This window comes from Condylura cristata, unplaced genomic scaffold, assembly GCF_000260355.1.
Source record: "Condylura cristata isolate star-nosed mole 26May11 unplaced genomic scaffold, ConCri1.0 scaffold00002, whole genome shotgun sequence".
Taxonomy (NCBI): domain Eukaryota; kingdom Metazoa; phylum Chordata; class Mammalia; order Eulipotyphla; family Talpidae; genus Condylura; species Condylura cristata.
This window is the reverse complement of record NW_004567103.1, coordinates 62,782,689-62,802,743: the sequence shown is the minus strand read 5'-3', so window position 1 is coordinate 62,802,743 and position 20,055 is coordinate 62,782,689. Positions and strand designations below refer to the sequence as shown.

General features: G+C 32.4%; 1 protein-coding gene across 5 annotated transcripts in view; it reads left to right on the top strand.

Annotated features, from left to right (window-relative positions):
• The first annotated feature begins 6,541 nt into the window (after positions 1 to 6,541).
• MBD5 (methyl-CpG binding domain protein 5) overlaps positions 6,542 to 20,055 on the top strand; it is a 120,014-nt gene continuing 106,500 nt past the window's right edge. For all 5 annotated transcript variants that reach the window (XM_012727407.1, XM_012727406.1, XM_004674669.2 and 2 more), the window contains exon 1: positions 6,542 to 6,645. The gene's annotated coding sequence lies outside the window, so the exon portion shown is untranslated. The remainder of the gene's footprint in view (positions 6,646 to 20,055) is intronic.

Below are 20,055 nucleotides of genomic sequence, written 5' to 3'. Positions count from 1 at the left end.
AGTCCCCTGCACTTTACCTTCTTTCACCTCTACTTCTAGCCTCTACTTCTGATCTATTGCAGCTATTTCTTTTGGTATTTATAAAAAAGGGAAATCTCTAAATAATATGATTATATTTTCCATTTCTTGATTTATTATTTAGCTTCACATATACTAACTTGTCATTATGGAAGTTATAGATTTAGATTGCTTTCACATTTATAAATTTGTAATTTATACATTTGAAATTATATAGAGTCAATTCATGGCTGATCCATATTATGTGTTTTCTGTTTTCTCTAAAATTACTGTCTTACTTTACAATTGTATGGTCCACTATGAACTTGTTTCTGATTCAGCTTCTGTTTCCATCCCATATGGTGCAGGTCTGTTTTCACTTTTACCTTGAGACTTTTTGAGTTTTTAATGTCTTTCCTTCATTTGCTCATTTTGATGGAGCACTTCTATCAGTAGCTATGATCTTGCCCGTGAGAAAAAAAAATCTGTATGTTTTGCTAACATTTGATTATTTTGTAACTGAGGACAGAATTCTGATTTGGGAATCACTTTCTCACAGAAGTTTTGTATTCTCTTTCCATTGTTTTTTAGCTTGAAAACCAACAATGAAAATTTGAAAAACATTTTAATTTCTGTTATGTATATTTGTGTAGAGTTCTGAAATTTTATTACGGTATTCCCTGTTGGAATTCTGTTTTCATTCATTTGGTTGGATATTCAGTGAGCCTGTTTAGCCTAAACAATTCATGCTCTTTAATTCAAGAAAATTGTTGTGAATTCTTTTTTTTCTTTAATTTTTCTTTTCTCTCTGTTATCTGAATGTTGAATTTCTTACACCCTTTAATTTTCTTATTCTTCATTTTCTCCTAAGTGTGAATTTTCCTTATTTCTATGAAGATAATTTTTTGAAATTTTATTTCCTCTTTGTTTGCTAGCTTGTTGACTTGCTACTTTTAGCTCCAATCTGTCTTCTTAGAGACTTTGTTCAGATAGCTAGTGACTATTGGCTGTCAGTTCATGTTTAAGACAGTAAGAAAGGGGTATGCCTAGATTACACATAATTGGAACTCAGTGACTATGAATTCCTTAGATTTGACTATACTATTTTGTTCTCAATACCCAGTATAATTTTACTAAATGTCTTTTTTTTTCTTTTTCGAAAAGCTTGATTCACCAAAGATGGTGAATCTTCACCTCCTTTGCCTAAAAGTTTTCAAATGGGCTACTAACATCCTGCAATCAACTGGAACAGGATTTAGGAGTCTTAATATTCAGCATATATAATTTCATTCAAATCTGTTTAGAGGAGTACTCTGTCTTCCAGAATTCTTCAAATTCACCCCAGTTTGAAGGCCATCTGTTTTCCCACTTTGAGGGATAAACGTTTAGTCTTCCACTCAAATGAGAGACAGTAGAATTTAACCAAATGTGAACAGTAGAATGGAAATGCAAGAGACTATTTCTTAACAGACTTCCAGTAATTAACCAAATGTGAACAGTAGAATGGAAATGCAAAAGACTATTTCTTAACAGACTTCCAGTAATGATTGTTCTTATTTCCACCTTTAACCCACTAGGTGCTACCAATTCCTGTGATTTTTTTTTTTTTTTAGAAACTTTAGTGAAATATAATTGCTTTCTGACTTTTTCTTACTGCAAGTTTCTAATTCAGAGTGCTCAAGGCCTCACTGTTGGCCTGGGGGGGGGGGTAAGTCTCAGTGCTATATGACCTGACTTTGATCCCCAGCCAGGGAGCTGACCCACCTGGTGCAGCAAACCTCTCCTGTCTCCCCCAAATGCTAACCTCAGCAGTATATTCCAGTAACCCACATGTTCTACTCCACACTCTGTCTCTGGTGAATCCTCTCACCCGAATACCTCTGGCCTACACCCCAGGTCTTCTATATGTAAATAAATAAGTCCTTAAAAAACTAAAGTAAAATATTTCAATGTGCTCAGGTCAGCTAAGTTAGTTATCTATTGGCCTTCTGCCATTTAACTTCCAAGTTTTGAAACTATCATTTATATCACATTCTCCTCTTATTCCTTGATTTGTGCTCTTTTTTTTTGCATTTTTTAAAAGATTTATTTATTTATGCATACAGAACTGGGGTACAGGCCAGAGGTACAGGGACGCGGTGTGAGGCTTCACCAGAGACAGCGTGGGGAGCAGAACAACAAAGCTGATTTGTGCTTTTTAATAAAATATTTATTGTATTTTAGTGTGGTTTGTAAAGAATGGAATTTCATATTTATGTTGGATCTACCATCTTCATAAATCATAGTGTTATTGCTTTTTTTATCTACTGAGTAATTTCTTTTTGACATTGTTAGATTTGAGATAAATACCATTTTTTAAACCTTTATTTCTGTTGGGAGAGAGTGAGAAATTACCATATCCAATACCTAACCTCAGTCTAAGAGAAAGGTTTGGAGAGATTACTATTTATGTATTATCTATGTTATGTTTAAATGTCTTTAATATGACACAGACCTACTTCCTTAACAACAGTAGAGTTATTTAGTAATCCATTATCTTGGGAACAATAAGTAGGAGTCATATATTACAGACCTCAATACCTTACAGTCATTTTCCAAATCAAAAATGGCAACATTTTTAAACTTTAGATAAGGTAAGAAGGTCCACCAACCATGGACCATACAATATGCTATGTTCGCTTCATTATCTTACCTAATACATGTATGAAATAATTTTTAATTGTTACACAGTACTGAGGTACATTTCACTCTTACTTAAAAAATATGTTTTAAATAAATTTTAACTATTATGCTGTGTTTTATGTATACTATCCAGAGACTCTGAGAAGTTATTTCTCCACATTCATATAGCCAGTAGGTAACAAAGGTAATATTTGAATCCAGTGCCCACTTACTTCAAAAATAATTTCTTTGAAATCAGATATGTAAGTTGGAATTATGGGTCTACATCAAAGCTCCCTAGCAATTCAAGAGAAGTCAAAGAAAGATTACTATTAGAAATTATAAACAGAAAACCATACCATTTATTATTTATGTGTTTGCCATACAATCATTTCATTGAATCCTTATAACATTGATACTTACCAGGTAGATACCTGTAGTTTGAAATTTTACTGTTATTACTCAAATGTATAAAATATTGCTTGCATATATCTAAAATTGATGTATCTTACAATTTCCTTTTCCATGGCACTCTCTCACCCCCCCCCCACTTGCTACCATTTCATAGATGAAGGAAAAATTAACCATCAGTTGGCAGTTAGTTACTTCTGAGTTAAAATGTAGTCAATTTAGACTTTAGGCTGAGATTATTTCTATGTTTGTTATTCTGCCTTCTATTCTTTCCCAATTTTTTGTGCAGTCTCATCATCCTTCATCAATGGATGAATATATATTTACACACTCTTCTCTCTGCTTACTTGTTTCTTCTGAGTTGCTTTTTTTGGACCTTGGCATTTTGGTACCATGTACTGGCATTCACAAAGACATAATTCCCCTTTCTGACCCTGTGGACTTAATACACTAGATCAACTGCCATGGTTCCTTGCCATGTTGTTGGTTAGGAAGGAACATGAACTCGTGGCCCTGTTACTTCAAAAATCAATCTCCTTTATCTCTGCCAACCTAAGTCTTAGTTCTTTTTATTGCTTTCATAGAATAGGCTTCAGTAACTTTTCAGATTCTTTGCCACAATACTGACATGTTTGGAATCCATAGATCTCTCAAAAAAGTCTTTTCCAGTTAGCTTTTTTAGTCCTTGTCTTTACCACTACAAGTCAGACACCTGAATACTCTTTCCTGCCTACTGGCTAGTATTCTTATTTCCTCTACATGGGAAAATACCTATTATATCCTCTTGAATTCTTGTCTCCTCTTATTTTTATAGTATAAATCATTTTAATGATGGTATATAAGAATAAGCTTTATATGTACTGGAATGATCAATTAACAATAAATGCTGCATGAAAAAAGCAAGGTATATACATACAGCAATGTATACTCCAGTGCCATATAAGCAAATGCATATATAAATATGGCAATGCATTAAACATTTCTAGAAGACATGAATCTGGTAATGGATTGCCTTGGAAAAGGAAAACAGATGTCTGGAGGATAACGTTGGAAGAGAAATTTTTCACTTCCTTTTTATATGTTTTAAATTCTCTATCATACAAATAATTTATTCAAAAAAAATAAAAGAGAATTATAAAACATTTATGATTTGGCTTCTTCAGTCCTGCCAGGCTCCATATCATCTGATTCTTGGTCACAAACAGAAAGTACCTCTTTTGGTAAAGCTCTCTCCTTTCTCTGCTTCCCGTTGTGCTGTTCTTAGCTTTGTGTGAACTACAGCGTGCTCCACACTCTGAATTTCTCCTTTCCATTAAAATGGAAAATACTTCAGTAGACAGATTATATGGGTCACAGATATAACAGATGATAATTAAGCTATTTGCTAATTGCCAGAGTAAGATAGAATGGTTCTCATTATCCTTCATCTGACCCCTTTAGCCAAGCCCAGTGTGTATTTTAAAAGGGTCTGTTATATGACAAATACCAGATAATGTAAAAATGTATCTATAGGAAGAAGCTACAACTAATAATTTTAAATGTGTACTCTGATAGAAATTTTTAATTTTCCTAATTTTGCAGTAATTGTTACTGCTCTTCCAACCCCCTAACAAAGATTAAGCATTGTATTTAATCTCCTTAAACCTAATAGAAAATGTGTAGACTTTAGTGTCATATTATTGACAGTTTTGAATTCTGAGCCATCTGTAGGATCTCTGTTTAGAACTTTCTGAACTTTTTAAATTCTTAGATTCAGGTTAGATATTCTTAGGAAGAATACTACATTGGTGATGCTGTACCTTCTCAAGGTATTATATCAAGGGTAAGAGGAAATTGTTAACAGTAGACAAGCAGACCATCATAATTTGATGGAAGGATGATTTTACTTCTAACTCTCCTTGCTTTAATTTTATACTAGTCAGGTAATTTCTAAGTGAGTTGGCACGTAGGTGATATCACTAAATCACCTACATTAAGGTGAAACAATCATTAAGATTGTTTCTACCAATTTGGGAAACTGGCTTTTATTTTTAAATCACAGTATATACTATATATTTATCACCTTTCTAAGTACTTTGTGAATTTCAATTTTTGTAACTTACTAATCAGTTCTATTATTACCCCACTTAAGCATGAGGAAACTGAGGCAAAGAAAAGATAAGTAACTTTACCAGGGCCATACAGCAAATAAAAGGAAATACTTCCAACTGTTTACTGTAAAAGTACATTTAAAAACTGGTGTTCTGGAGCTCTGATCTCTACTCAAAATGATCTTCATTCAGTAGCAACTTCCTACATAAGTGCTCCCAACAATCAGCCCCCCCAACCCCCTCAAACCTGTACCTGGGTCCTGTTACACTATACAATGTTGAGTGTTTGAGGATTTATGGTAAAATCACAAACCATATAGGAGTGTGTAAATTATAAATGCATTTATTTGTATGATTGTTTATTTCATAGATGTCACTTTCCTTAAAAGAATTGTTTTTGCAGCTGTATCTCCATTTAATTCACAAGATTTTTTTTCTAGTCTTCCTTTTAAGATTTTAAGCTTGGAATTAAGGTGATCCAGGTTAAACTTACTATATCACTAGCTACCTTCAGCCACAGTGTTCTCAAACTGAGAATCTAGCACTTTTATCATGGGACTCTGTAAGAATTAAACTAGGTGTTATAAAGGCTAAATAAAAATATCTTGCATGTATTTCACCCTATGTGCACATTTTCTGCTGTTCTTCATGGAATGTTATAAACCCTTTCAATATGAGAGATTGGAAGGGGTTGTTTTGTGGTTCCAAGTAATGGTAACACTTGGAACAGATACACATATTTTATATAATACGGATGTAATAGAAAGAGTGACTTTGAAGTTAGCCTATTTAGGTTCAAATAGCAGAATCTAAAAGTTAACGACTACTTTATAACATAGCTGTGATTACCACTGTGTCTCCAGTTCCTAGCACAGTACCTGAAATTCAGTGAGTACCTGCTAAATATGTGAATAAACATTGAATGAATATGCTGTTTGGAAAATTAATGAAATATAAAACATATTGTGTATTGTCTGTCAGATAGTGGAGTGACAAATATTACATTATTACTTTTACTGACAACTTAAAAAGTATTAAATATGTTTATTCAGAATGTATTAAAAATATGAAAACAAAGAATATAACATTTTCTCTTTTTTTTTCTGGTAGTTAATTCTAGTATTATAAAGGTGGAGGAGAGAAGATCTAAATGAATATGCAATAGATTGATTGAGTCCTAGTCTAAAAATTACCATTCCTCCCGTTGGCTTGTTTCCTATTGTATGTCCTAATGAAACTAGTGACCCTGGTCCTTTGCCAGAGACATGGAGTTTGAAAATGAAATTTTAATCAAATAGCATTAGGAAGATAATTTTGAAAATCAACCTTTAAAGAAATGTGTGTCCATGTTCTTTCTGTTACAGAGCAAAGAAACACTCCCTTATAGGAACTCCTAAAGGCATAGAGCATCTTGAAATTTACTGCCTCCTCTACACTGCTGGGTCTCACAACACTTGTTATGTTTTCATCCGTTTCTCTCCAGAAGGTATGAATTGTGTTTTCTCTCCATAAAATCTTTTCATACTTACGGTTTTCATGTCTGTGAACTTAATTTTTCTTAAGTATAAAAGGCACTAACATGTATAGTCTAAATTCCATATATCTTCAAATGATAAGTTAATACATAGCCTCTAGAACAGTTCTGTTATAAAAATTAACATGTTCATTGTAAAAATATGACAGTACAGAAAAATATAGTAATTTTGCAAGTTTATGGTAACTACTATTTATATTTGTTGTGTATCTTTTTTAATTTAGTGATATATGTGATGTTTAGTGGTGTTTAATGTATGTATATCATCACTGTGATTATGACTAGAAGAAATGGGATATAAAAGGCTCTTTAGCTAGACTGTTTTACTTAGCTACTTATTAGCTAAGCTGTTAAATACTGTGCATATTACCTTTTAATGGTCATATAATATTCCCGCTTAAGGAGATAACAAATTATGTAATTATTTTCTAGTTTTGAATATTTGGGATGTTTTTAGTTATTCTCCTTGGTTAAGATTACTTCAGTAAAAAGCTCATTATTCATGTCTAATTATTTTTTGACAATTTTTAGAAAACATCCAAAACTGAGTGTTACAAAATCTTAGTTCCTAAGTATGTTCTCTGGTAAAAGGTTTCCAAGGCACATAATAGAAGAAAACGCCGTCTATTATTCATCTTTATTCTTTGTCTATACTAGTATAATGAGACCTTAGAAATCAAACTTATTTGACTGTAGTCCTTCCTAAAATAATATCAGAGTGATGTTGGGGAGGTTGGTTATTTGTAGGTGCAAGGGGAAAAGAGTAATCTCTTTACTTTCTGTTCATTTTTGCTGTTAACCTAAGAAGTAAAATTTATTTAATAAAAAGCAAAAAAATTTTTTGAGGGGAAAGGATTTGTAAATGCCATTGTATAAATTTACATTTTAAATTAAATTTAAACTTATACAAAAACATTTAGAGAAAAATAACATCTTTCAATATTCCACTGAGCACTAGAAAATGCTAGCGTATGATATATTCTTATGGAATTGGTGCATTAGAAGAGTAAATATATTAAAGGTTCTACCAATGTGTGTTTCCAGCTGCAGTGTATGAGAGTGTCATTTTCATCATCTACAGTTTGTTTTGTCATTTGGATTTAACTGTTTTCCTTTTTAAATAAATCTGAAATGAGAAAAGAGGGTGGCACTTCAATTTTCATTTATTTTATCACTAATGAGATGAATGAATATCTTTTGATATTTTTATCTGACTTTTATGTTTCTTTTATGATTCTCCCATTTGTGTTCCACTCCAAATTTTTCATGGGGTATTTGATGTTTTTTCTTGATTGGTAAGAATCAGGACTCATATTCAGAATATTAACTCTATAAATCACATATGATGCAATTACATTTTCCTGTTTCTTACACTTTTTAGTTTTTTGTTAGGTTGGTTTTCTTTGTTTTAAATGCTCGTTTTGGCAATATAAAGTTAACGTTTTTGTGAGGTTCAAACTGTAGATGATGAAAAAAAACTATAGATGACTCAAAAGTATAGGATCACACCTCTTCATATTTATATATGCTCACACTCAAAACCTTCCACTAAAGCACCCATTGTCCTGTTTGGTTCCCTCTACACTTGGCTGTTCCCATAACTCCTTCTAGTAGCCTCAATTCTACAGTCGGACTTGTAGGGTTAAATACTGGCTTGGTTCTATCTGATCCTTTGTTTTGTTTCTCTACATTCTACATGTAGTGAAATCATTCAGTACTTGTCTTTCTCGTTCTGACCGATTTTGCTTAATATTAACATCTCCAGTTCCATCCATGTTGTCATAAATGGTTACAAGTTCATCTATCTTTTTTTTTTAATAGCTGAGTAGTTTTTTAGTTTAAAGGATATTTTACTGCTGCTGTAGTATATCTTGCTAAAATCATTTCTTTTTACTACAGCTCACTTATATTTATACTAAGTACTTGAGACTGAAACAGTAATTGCTGGGCCCTCCCTGTTGGCACAAGGGGCTAGAGTGCAGCACTATGAAGCTGTCCACAGCCACTGCAGTATGTGTTCTGTTAGTACCCTGCTGGGAGGTGACCCATGTGACATGGCAGACCTCTTCTGTTCAGCCCCCTGATCCCTGGGCAATGTGTTTCAGTTGATCTGCCTATTCTGCTTCCCAATCTGTCTCAAGTGAATCCTCTCACCACCACCCCACTTCGGGCCTGTACCCCAGTTCTTGTATGCATAAATAAATAAATCTTTAAAACAACAACAATAATTGCTCATTAAAAAATTATACATCAGTATGACCCATAGTATTCTTTTGTTACTAAAGTTATATCATTACGTATAAGCCTTGGTTTCTTTTCTTCTAATTTTATACTTCCTTAGAAGTTATAATTCTCCTTGTACTTGAATATAAATTTCATTTTTCTGTCTTCAGAAGTTACTCTCCTAAATTGTGAATTGTGCTGTATATTAACATAAACTTTCCTGAGGTTTTTAATGAACCTTCACATATGCCTCTTAAGAAATATAACAGGCTAGTTTTTCGTAAATCCTTGGATTAAATAGAATATAAAAGCTAATGTGTTATGTATGGCTATATCTGATTAATTTTTAAGGTATCAGTTTAGATAAAAAGGCAGTACCTTTTTAGGATCTTTGGGGATTCATACTAAATTTAATGGCTCATACAAGAGCTTAAGTTAGAAGAATATCCCATGATTACAGAAAGAGTACAGAGACCTTCAGGTGTGTTTCTTATTCAAAGAGGAAGGGCACCAAGATAAAGTTAATCTTAACTAGAAATAGAATTGTCAATACATATAAAAAGTAGAGAAAAATAAGTCTGAACCGTAGTCATAGCTAGGTAAAGTCATTAAGATTTTATTGTAAAAACAAACTTTTGAGTTAATATCTCATCACTTCCTTTTATGAATTAGAAAGCAAACGGAGAGCTTAACTCAGGTTTGTCAAAGTCACACAAATATCTTTTCCAGTTTTCTTGGAAGACATGTAAGAAGTAAATAAAAGGCTCTCAAAGGTATTGTTATTAGTAGTAATGATTAACAGTTGAGTGCTTATATATCAGACAATTTATAAATACTTTAAATCACTTGTTGGATTAACCCTCACAATTTGTTCTTCTAGTTAAGAGATATTATTATCCCCTCTATCAAGGAAAGGAAGCTGACTGTAACCTAAGCAATTTGAGACACAACTCTCCCTCTTGACTGCTATACTTGAGAGGAGACCCATGCATGTTATAATAAGTAAGAAATTTTATTTCATTATCTACTAAAGCAGACAAAGTTACTAAAAAAAAATAGACAATTTCAATGGTCAATCCCAGAGAAAAGGCAACAGTAAAAATTTGGGCAGAATAGGTGACAAGAAATACTATTTTTTCATATATAAGGGTTAAAAAAAATTGAAAGGTCTAATTTTAAAAATCTGTTGCATGATTGATTCTAGTTTATTCCTTGATTTTTTTCCTTCAGATGTAGTGGGTTTTCTGTTCCCTTTATGAGCTTTACATATCCAGTTCACAGATTATGCAATATAGTACTTAAACATTTTTGTTATTAAAAATTTTTATAATAAAGAAAGCAACGCTCAAAAGAAATTGGCTGTTGTTCTAGGCTTGAATGCATTGAAATTATGAAAGAAGAAAGGATTTTCAAAACTGAGTTTTCAAGTTTCATTCTAAATAGCAATCATAATTTTAGCTTGAGGCTTTTGGGGGGATTGTGAATAATGACTAAGTGAGATTATAGGCCCAAGGCAAAGCCTTAGGATATTAGTGCTCCTAGGTAGTTGGAGTTTTTACCCTCAAAAAAAGTGGTTTTTAGGTTATAGAATATTGTTTGAAATCAAGCTTGAGTTTGTCACTTTATTCCAAGGATTATCAGAGGACTAAAGTTTAAATGGTAAGCTAAATATTTACCAAAACAAAAACCTTTGGTAGTCTTTTCATTTACAGTTACTTTATTATTTTTACTGCTTTGGGGGATGTATTCTTTTTTATCTACAAATGGAATTATGTATAAAGGAATTGTAACCCCCCAAAAGTAATAATGCCAATATTGAAAATTGCATTCAACTGCATAAAAAACTATTCAAAAGAAATAGGGTAGTTTTTTTTTTAAATAATAACAAATTCCACCTTTCATTTGTATTAGATTTTCATGAAATTTTGTTTTAAGAGAATTCTGATGTGTTATTCTATGCTAAAATATATTCTTCTAGCCTTAATCTTATACAAAATTATGAACTAGTTCTTTTGGATATTTTGAAGGCCCTGAGGTCTTGAACTCATGGTTAATAATGTATTTTTTAGTTAGCAAAGCCCATTTCCTTTTGTCTCTATAGCTAGTTGCTCTAATTCTTCCTTAAAATCTTTGTAATTTAAGTAATTCAAGTGAACCCCATTTAAAAGAGAGAGAGAGAGACTTATGTAAGAGTTAGTAAAAGGGAGGTAATTAACAAATACATTTGCTTTAATATGCCCAGTTTATGGAATGATAGTAGTATAGTATCACCTAATAAAATGAAGAATAACTGGACTCAAATGGAGATTATTGTACATGCCAGTCAGTATCCTAACTCACATTCTAACTCATTTTTACATTATCATCCTTTTTTTTTAAATCAAGGAATTGAGTCCATAGAGATTAAATACTATTGGTAAATCCATGTTCAGAAAATTGAACCAGGACTTGAAAAAGTTAAGTAGGAAATTCTGTTCTACAGGGCCACATATCACTACGCAGAAGGCTTTTGCTGCAGGTATAGTAGCAAACAAGGTAGTTTAATAAAATTAGGTAGTCCTAATTATATTAAACACAAAAATATACAGTCATCTTACTTCCGAAGCATAAAATTCAGGAACTCAGAATATCAAAGAAGTAGGTAAAGGATCTCTGAAGAAAGGGCACTTTTGTTAAGATGTGAGGGATGAGTAGAATTCACAAGGTCAGATGGAATTGGGGAGTACAGTAGGCAAATTTGGCTTGTGTTTTGCCTTCAATGTTTTTGCTTTCTTTTAGAAGCTTCTAATTCCATAAAAAATTATAAAAATTATGTTTTTCAGTTACACTGGTATGAAGACAAGTTTGTTCATATTTTACATAAAAGATTTGTTTTCTTATTTCAAAAGAAATAAAAATGTTTTCATAGAGCTCTAGAAGTAATTATGCACCCTAAGCTCTGTATTAATGGCACAACATTGGGCCAGAACATTTTAGATGGAAAGAATACATAGTAACTTAAGAGTGTGATTGTTTGGAGAACAAAAAGGAAGCCAGTGAGACTAATGTTGTGTGCATCATAAGGTGGGGGCTAGTGAACCTTCCCAGGCAGAGCCCAGTAAAATTTTAGCATTTACCTATCATAAGAGCAATAGTAGACTTTGTGTATGTCCATGTGTGACCCTTTGTACATGTTTGAAGTCGATAGTTACTTGCTCTGCCGTCTCCCATTTGATCTCACTTCTCCTCTTTACTTTCTGATCTTTATCTTCATGTAGGGAAAAGTAATTTGTTTCCATTTTTTATTTATCATTTTTAGATATCAATGTTAATACACACATACACACTCAAAGGACTACCTACTCTATATGAGATACTGTCTAAAAATGACATTTAGTTCACTTCTACTACCTTCTTTTTAATATAATCTTAAAAATCATGGAGGGGGTCGAAAAGATCATAACGTTTAAATTTTAGAAAGGCATTATTTTTAATAAATATACTAAAGAGAAGCAATTGCAGCTGCTTGTCATATGAATTTGAATTCTAGGTTAAAAATGATATTCTGAACTTGGAAGGGAATGCTCCACAGTCTTCTAAAATTCATTAGCACATCAGCCTGAGTTGGTCCTATGCAGCTTACCAGATTTATTTCCTCAGACAACTTTTGAGATCTCTTCTTGATTTGTATTCTTGGTGTCTTCAATTCCCAGTGGTATGTCTGAGTACATAGGCAGTGTCCTACATCTATTATATACAATCTGCACTTTTCACCTAAGGAATTTCATATAGAACATTATCTTGATTTCTTTAGTGACTTCCTTTCTTTCTCTTCCTCTCTTCGTATATTCTTTTCTTCTAAAACTTCTTTCATTCTATGGCAGGCAACATTAGCTGCAGCTATTCAATGCTATTTCATTTCTCGTTGAATATATTCCTAGAAGTGTCCATAGAAGGATTGAAATATGTTTTCATTTTCTAAGAGTCTTTCATATTCTGTGGGAAAATTGGGGATTTGGGTTGTTGGTGGCAATTTCTTTTTGTTTATTGTTTTAAGCTAAAGTGGATAGTGGTGAGCACAGGCTGAGTTTGGATCTCCAGCTCCCATGCTTAGTAACTCTGTGACCTTGAAAATTTTTAAATTCTCCATGTCTTTTTCCTATTGATTTGGAGATAATATACCTAGGCATTTAAGGCTCAGTGACTTAACAAACATAAAACACTAAGAACAGTATTTGGAATATAGGAAGCCTTACTGTGTATTAGCTGTTTTCATTACTGTTATAACCTTCATGATCTTTATCATCATTATTTTGTAGAAATGATGTCCACTCACTGTTCTTAAAAATACTAGCTATTTTTTTAATTCCCTTTTTTCTCCTAAATGATTCATTTACTCTAATTCAGCTTTTTTCTGTTTGCTTATTTTTATTTCTCTTTTTTTATGCAGGAGGCTTTCTTTACATATCTGGCAATCCTTGGTTACAAGTTCATGCTTAATAGTGCAACAATAAACAACATATTGGAAGCTTTGCATGCGAAGGCAGCTTTATCCCATTAGGCTGTAGGACTGGAGAGACTGCTAAGTGCTATGTATTCTTTGCCTTAGAATTGAGTTTCTCCAAGAGATAGCCTTTTATTGTTTAAGGAATTGCCTTTCTTCAGTGAATATGGATACTAACTGTTCCTTATATAAATGTTCAGTAATGTCCCACCAAGTTTAGCCCCACTAAAACACTCCTGCTCTCACTGGATCCCCTCTTACCCGCCATCTGTGAACCTCAGAATCTCTTTGTACTTCTATGGATTAATGAGCCTAGACTTACTTTTTGCCACTCCATCTGTACTCTGAAGCCAAGGCTTTCTGTGCCCTACATCAGAACCTGTTTTTAAGCTACCTTCTGAATATCTCCATAACTGGACTAAATTCCACAGTCTAAATCCTTTAACATGCTTCTATATGAAAATATTAGTGCAGTTTTTCTCTCTGTTTTTTCTAGCTCCCATTAATGTATTGAAATCTTTTCATCTGTTGATGGCCTGTCTACCATCTGTTTCAGTGTTACTTATTTTTACTCCTTGTTCTCATTTTAGTATTCCTCAAAGAACTGAAAACATGTATGGTCTTCATACCATCTTTAAGTAGAAATCATTGAAAATGTGCAAGCAGTGAAATGACCAGTTCAAATGGCATTTTATAAGGATCACTCTAGCTACATTTTGAATTATAGCAGTATAAACTAACAGACTAGATTTCCCTACATATGTTGTTTTATAACATTTAGCAGAAGACATAGGTAGTAATACTGTTTATTAAAATAATGACAAATAGTATGCTCTTTATATGTAAATAAATAATGAATCAATATAACAGAATACAATCATCTAGTAATAAATGTAATGTTTTTCCTACTAAAAGCAAAATATATTCATCATTTTATTAATAAAATATATTGTATCTATATAAAATGTTCCCCCAGACCAAACAGAAGTGAATTTCTTCCAAAGTAATCTAATCTTTACCTGCTCTAGCAGTGCTTCCCATCTATCACTTGATACCAACCTCTGTGTTACCACTGAATCTAAATGTGATAGTTGCATAGCAATAGCAATAAATTAGCCTTAAAACAGCCCAGTACTTCTAAAAGTTGACAAAATTTTATTTGTATTAAGTTGACAGCATTGAAGATCAAAATATGATCTCATCAGTTAATGATGATGCCTGAAACAAAGTCAAATATATGAAGTTCATTTCTTTCTCTTCCTTCATGCTATGGACCTGTTTTTTAACCATGTTTAGAATATCTCCATAACTGAACTAAATTCCACAGACTGAATCCTTTAACATGTATCTATATGAAAACATTAGTGCTGTAAAAGGAGACACTGCCAACTAATGGAATGTTGCATATAAAAAGTTTGTCTGCCTTCTTGCATCTCCTTTGTGTAGTATATTAAAAGATATTGTAAGCTTTAATGCTGTTAAAGAAATATACATTGATTGTAGCCAATTTTTTATAGTCAAATCTTTATATTATTAATAATCTCATTCTTAAAGTTCTGTCTTTATAGACCCTACTCATTTCATTGTAGTTTTTCTGTTTCCCATCTTAATTATTGTACTGACATATATATAATATCCCCCCCTTAGTGTTAACTGAATAAACTAAATGCGCTAAGACAAGTTGGTTTCATTTTTCTCCTTTAAAAACTATACATATATAGGCCCTCCCTGGTGGCGCAGCGGGTTAAAGCACAGCACTAAGAATCTGAAACCACTTCCTCATGAGTTCTATTCCCTCCTGTCCCGGAGGTGACCACATGGCACGGCAGACCTCTCCTGACCCGCCTGTTGCTCCCCTCAGCAGTGTACTTCATAGATCTGCCTGTTCTGCTCTCCACTCTGTCTCTGGTGAATCCTCTCACCGCCCCTGAGCCTCTGGTCTGTACCCCGGTTCTGTATGCACAAATAAATAAATCTTTAATTTAAAAAAAACTATACATATGTAAAATTGTGATAGCATAATTTTACTAGAGATTATTAAGATCTTTCATTTTCTTGAGAATAATTTGTTTCCTGTCCTTTATATAATATCTTGGAGAGGTTACAAAAAAAAATCTTAAATGTTTAATCTAATAAATTCAATAGATATCACGGAAGATGATAAAGAATGTACAACAAAGACAATTCCAAGCTCCAGATATCTGCAACTATGTGATTATTGCTAAAAGAAATAATAAAACCACTGCATTTTTCATAATTAAAATATATGACCAACACTCTACATTGCTTTCATATAAACAGATTATAATTATGTTTGTCATTATCATACCTATTCACCTTTATTGTAAATAGAAGCTATAGTTTCTCATCGTTGTTAACTACTGCAGGATTTTTTCCTAAATTGTGTATTATTTTTTTTAATTAACAATATGTTGTTTTCAATATGTTCTTCTTATCTTTCGTATTCATACAAATACACACACACACACATCTGATGGAGAAATGAAAACAAAAGACATTTTTCATTAAGTAAATAACATTCCTCAAAGGTTTTACTCTGTTTATATAATAGATGAGAAGTTCAATTTTTAGGTCATTATGTCCTATTTTATATGGGAATTATTTTAAAAACCATGCTATGCTTTTTTCTTACATAATTTGAATGTTGTCATGATTTCTTGGTAGCTCTGCAGAAATCTTCCTGCTGTTTCTTTTCCTATTCACAGTATTCAAAGTGGTCCATGTGACCTAGATATTGAAAATCGAGGTAGAGTGTGCTGCATTGCTAATATTTACTGTGAAACCTCAGAAAAGTCTGGTTCCATATACTAGAATTACTGGGTATACAGTTTAATATTGCTGGTATTTGAAAAGGTCCCTGAAAGTTTATATAATCATTTTTAAGATGGCATTAAAGTATTGTTTAAAAAATACTCAAAAATATTCCAAAAATAAAACAATGTTTAGCATCCAGTTAAAAATGTACACTGTCATTTTTTATTTTTAAATTTTAGAACAAGGTAAATATATTCATTATAGAATTCTGTATTTAGAATTATAGTAATCTGCAAATTTGAAACATTAGCAAATCTACAATTAGACTTTTGCCATTTCCTAACTTCAGATAAATCCTGTTAATTTATTAAAAAAATAAAATAGTACTTTGAGGATGCATTGTAAAACTATAAAATTATATTCATCAAGAGAATTTAACTGTATTAATTGTCAGATTGGCATAGAGCATCTCTTCAGTAAAATCATTTTTGACATTCAGGAAGCCATATTCTTTCAGTGTGGAAAGCTATTTCACCCTTTAATACTTCCGCGTAAAAAATAAAATGCTGTAAGAAAAGCAGTGAATGAGTTAAAGCATCTGTACAGGAGACTGACTTTCAAGTAGGGAATCATTTATGCACCAAAGAATCTAATTTGTTTTCTCTTTACCCACTGCAAAAATATCATAAAATAGAAGAAATAATAGATTAGGTTACAGTTCTCAGTTAAGAAAATTAAAGCACAGATGTGCTAAGGATCAACTCTGTATTATTGCCCTCTTGATGACAGCAAGATTAGTTCTCTAATCTAATTCATAGCTTTCTTTGTATAACCAGGAGAACTACAAAGTATACTGGGACTGATAACCAGAATCTGTTTTGGAAGTCTAAGGCCATAAATTCGAAACCCATATTAGAGGCTATAAATTAGAAAATAGTGCCTAGACTCTTAAGCACTAGATGGACACAAATAAGTGAGAAATGCATTTAGATGATGTAGAAACTAAGTAGACTAAGATGCAATAAACAAAAAATAATAGTAATTGTTAAAAAATCTTGAGAAGGACTCAGAGTAGGACTTTAAACAGAAAGCATGAAACAGAGCATATTAATACTGTTTGGTCAGTGGGATGAGAGATGTATCATGAGAAACTGACCATAATTGATCACTAGAGACTAGTTCTGATTTCTCCAGCTCCTAGATGAATTTGCTTAGTGTTTCCCAAACTGGTGTTTCATAGAACAGTCTTTCTAAAAGCTCTGTTGGGAAAGTGGAAAAATACCAGTTGTCAAATAAATTGGAGGGATTAGAATACAAACATTCAAATAGACCCCACACAACACGCACACAAGCAAATATTCTTCATATTTTTCTTTCTTGAAAATTCACAAGGCCTTTATCATATAAAAAAGCATCGGATAGTCCTAGAGAAACCTTTACACCCAACATTTCATAAAATTTATTTTTAAACTTGAATACTATTTTTGCATCACATCAAATCCCAGCCTTTGGAGCTGTTTTCTTTGGAACACCAATTTGGAAAACTAACTGTTCTTACTGTTTCAATATAGACAGCGGTTGCAAAGTCATTCTTTAAAGATAGGGTATATGATAGATGAATGGCTGTCTAATATTTACTAACATACTGTTGCAGTGTTGCATAGGAGCCAGTCTTTGATGTAAGAAGGGCTCAGATTATTTACATAGTCAGACATTTCGGGAATAACTACAGTTACTTATTTTTTAAAGGTCACATAGTGTGTCAAGTTATGGAAGCTAGACTCTACAATGCAGAACTACTAATCCAATATTTTGAACAGCAGTCACTGACATTATTAGGAGTATCAAAGTATATTTCGTGAAAATTTGCTCTTTTAATTCTTTATAAAAAGGAATACAACTCAAAGCTTCTGAAGTGGTCTTGTGTCAATACAAGAAGCAGTGTGTTACAACAAGAGACAAAGGACTACCAGTAACATGAGATTTGTATTTTCTGTCCTGGATTGGCCATCAGCTAACTATAGATATTATGAAAGATAGTTCTCTTCTGAAAAATGAGGATATTACCATTTCCCAGCTACGCATTTAAAATGAATTTCTGAGTGCCCAAAGACAAATAAATTAGAAAGATGTAGTACGTATACATGAAGGATTGCTAATCAGTTCTAATATTTAAAAAAAAAAAAAAACTCTTGCCATTTGTGACAACGTGGATGCAATTGGAGAGGATTTTGCTAAGCGAAATAAGTCAGGAGAGAGACAGATATTGTCAATTATATATAGGATGTAGGGAAATAAAACAAAGGGTCAGATAAAACCAACCAGAATCATACCTTAGAAATCTGACTGTAGGATTAAGGCTGCCCCTGGAGTGGTAGCTAAGAGAGCAAAACGGAGAGAGGGCTCAGTGGACTGTGGCAGAGGACTGTGGGTGCCTTTGGTGCGGTCACAGAACCCTGAAGCATGTAGTCTTACACCATTAAGTCACATACTTTGTTGTAAATGAATGTTACCTCAATTTAAAAAGAAAATAGAAGGAATTTATGAACTTAGAGATAATTTCCAAGCTATCTTTTTTTTGGTGGTATTTTTGTTTCAGTATCAGTGTAACACTAACCATATAAAATGTTTGAAGTCATTTTCTTTTCCCCAAATTCTGTACCCAAATTCTGAAATTTTGGATTTAAAAGGTTAAGCAACTCAATATACCCAATATTAATGTTCATTGTAAATTTGCAAGATGGATGTATTTGTAAAGCTACTATAATATTTAATATATAGTACATTTATTAAATGATCCTCAGAACAAGTTTTGGCAAGGCTGAATATACTTGAGACATCCTCATAATTCTGAAAAATTAATTTCAAATTTATTTAAAATCACATGTATTTAAATTTTACTCCTTAAAATAAAGCTAATAAAAAGACTGTACATTTATTAACAACAACAGCAACAAAACTCCAACTGCATGTTTGTGAGGCTGTTATTTGAATCAATCTGAGGTCATATCAGTGTCTTCAAACACTCTGTATTTAATTAGATCCTTTTTAGTGAATTTTAAATAATACCCACATGATTTTAGAGTTACCTAGAGAACAATTAAAAAATTTTTAAGTCTTATATAGTCTGTCTTTATGGTTTCTTCTTAAATGGCTCTAAAGCAATGCATTTATTGCCATTGTTTTTTAATTGCCTACTCTACAACTCTGAGAAAAGATCAAAGAAAAACAAGTTTTTTCAAACTAGGAAGTGTTATTCTTATCACTTAATTTAGTAATCATCAGTCATACTATAGGATATTCTTCTAGAATATTTTTGATTTTATATTATATATATATATATATCTGCTATTAAAAAAAGAATAATGAGATAATATTTTGTTTCTTTGGAGAGAGAATAAAATATGGAGTACTTGAGTTTTTCTTTTTTTAAGATTTATTTATTTATACATATAAGAACTGAGGTTCAGGCCAGAGGTGGGTGGCGATTGAGAAGATTCACCAGAGACAGATTGGGGAACAGAACAGATGCATCTACTGAAATACACTGCTGTGGGGAGCAGCAAGCGAGACAGGAGAGATTGGCTGCACCGTGTGGGTCAACTCACTGGCCAGGGATTGAACTCAATACTGCAGTGGCTGTAGACAGCTTCGTAGTATTGTGCTTTCGCCCCTTGCACCACCAGGGCAGCCCAATACTTGGGTTTTTTAAAGAAGATTTTATTGCAGAAAATTTGTGAGTTAGCAGTTAGCTTGAAGAAACTCACCAAATATGAGACAATTTAAACATGAAAATATTAATGATCATAAGTCATACCATATTGAAGAAGATAAGAATTCATCAGTCCATACCTATACAAATGAATAAATAGAAAAAAAAA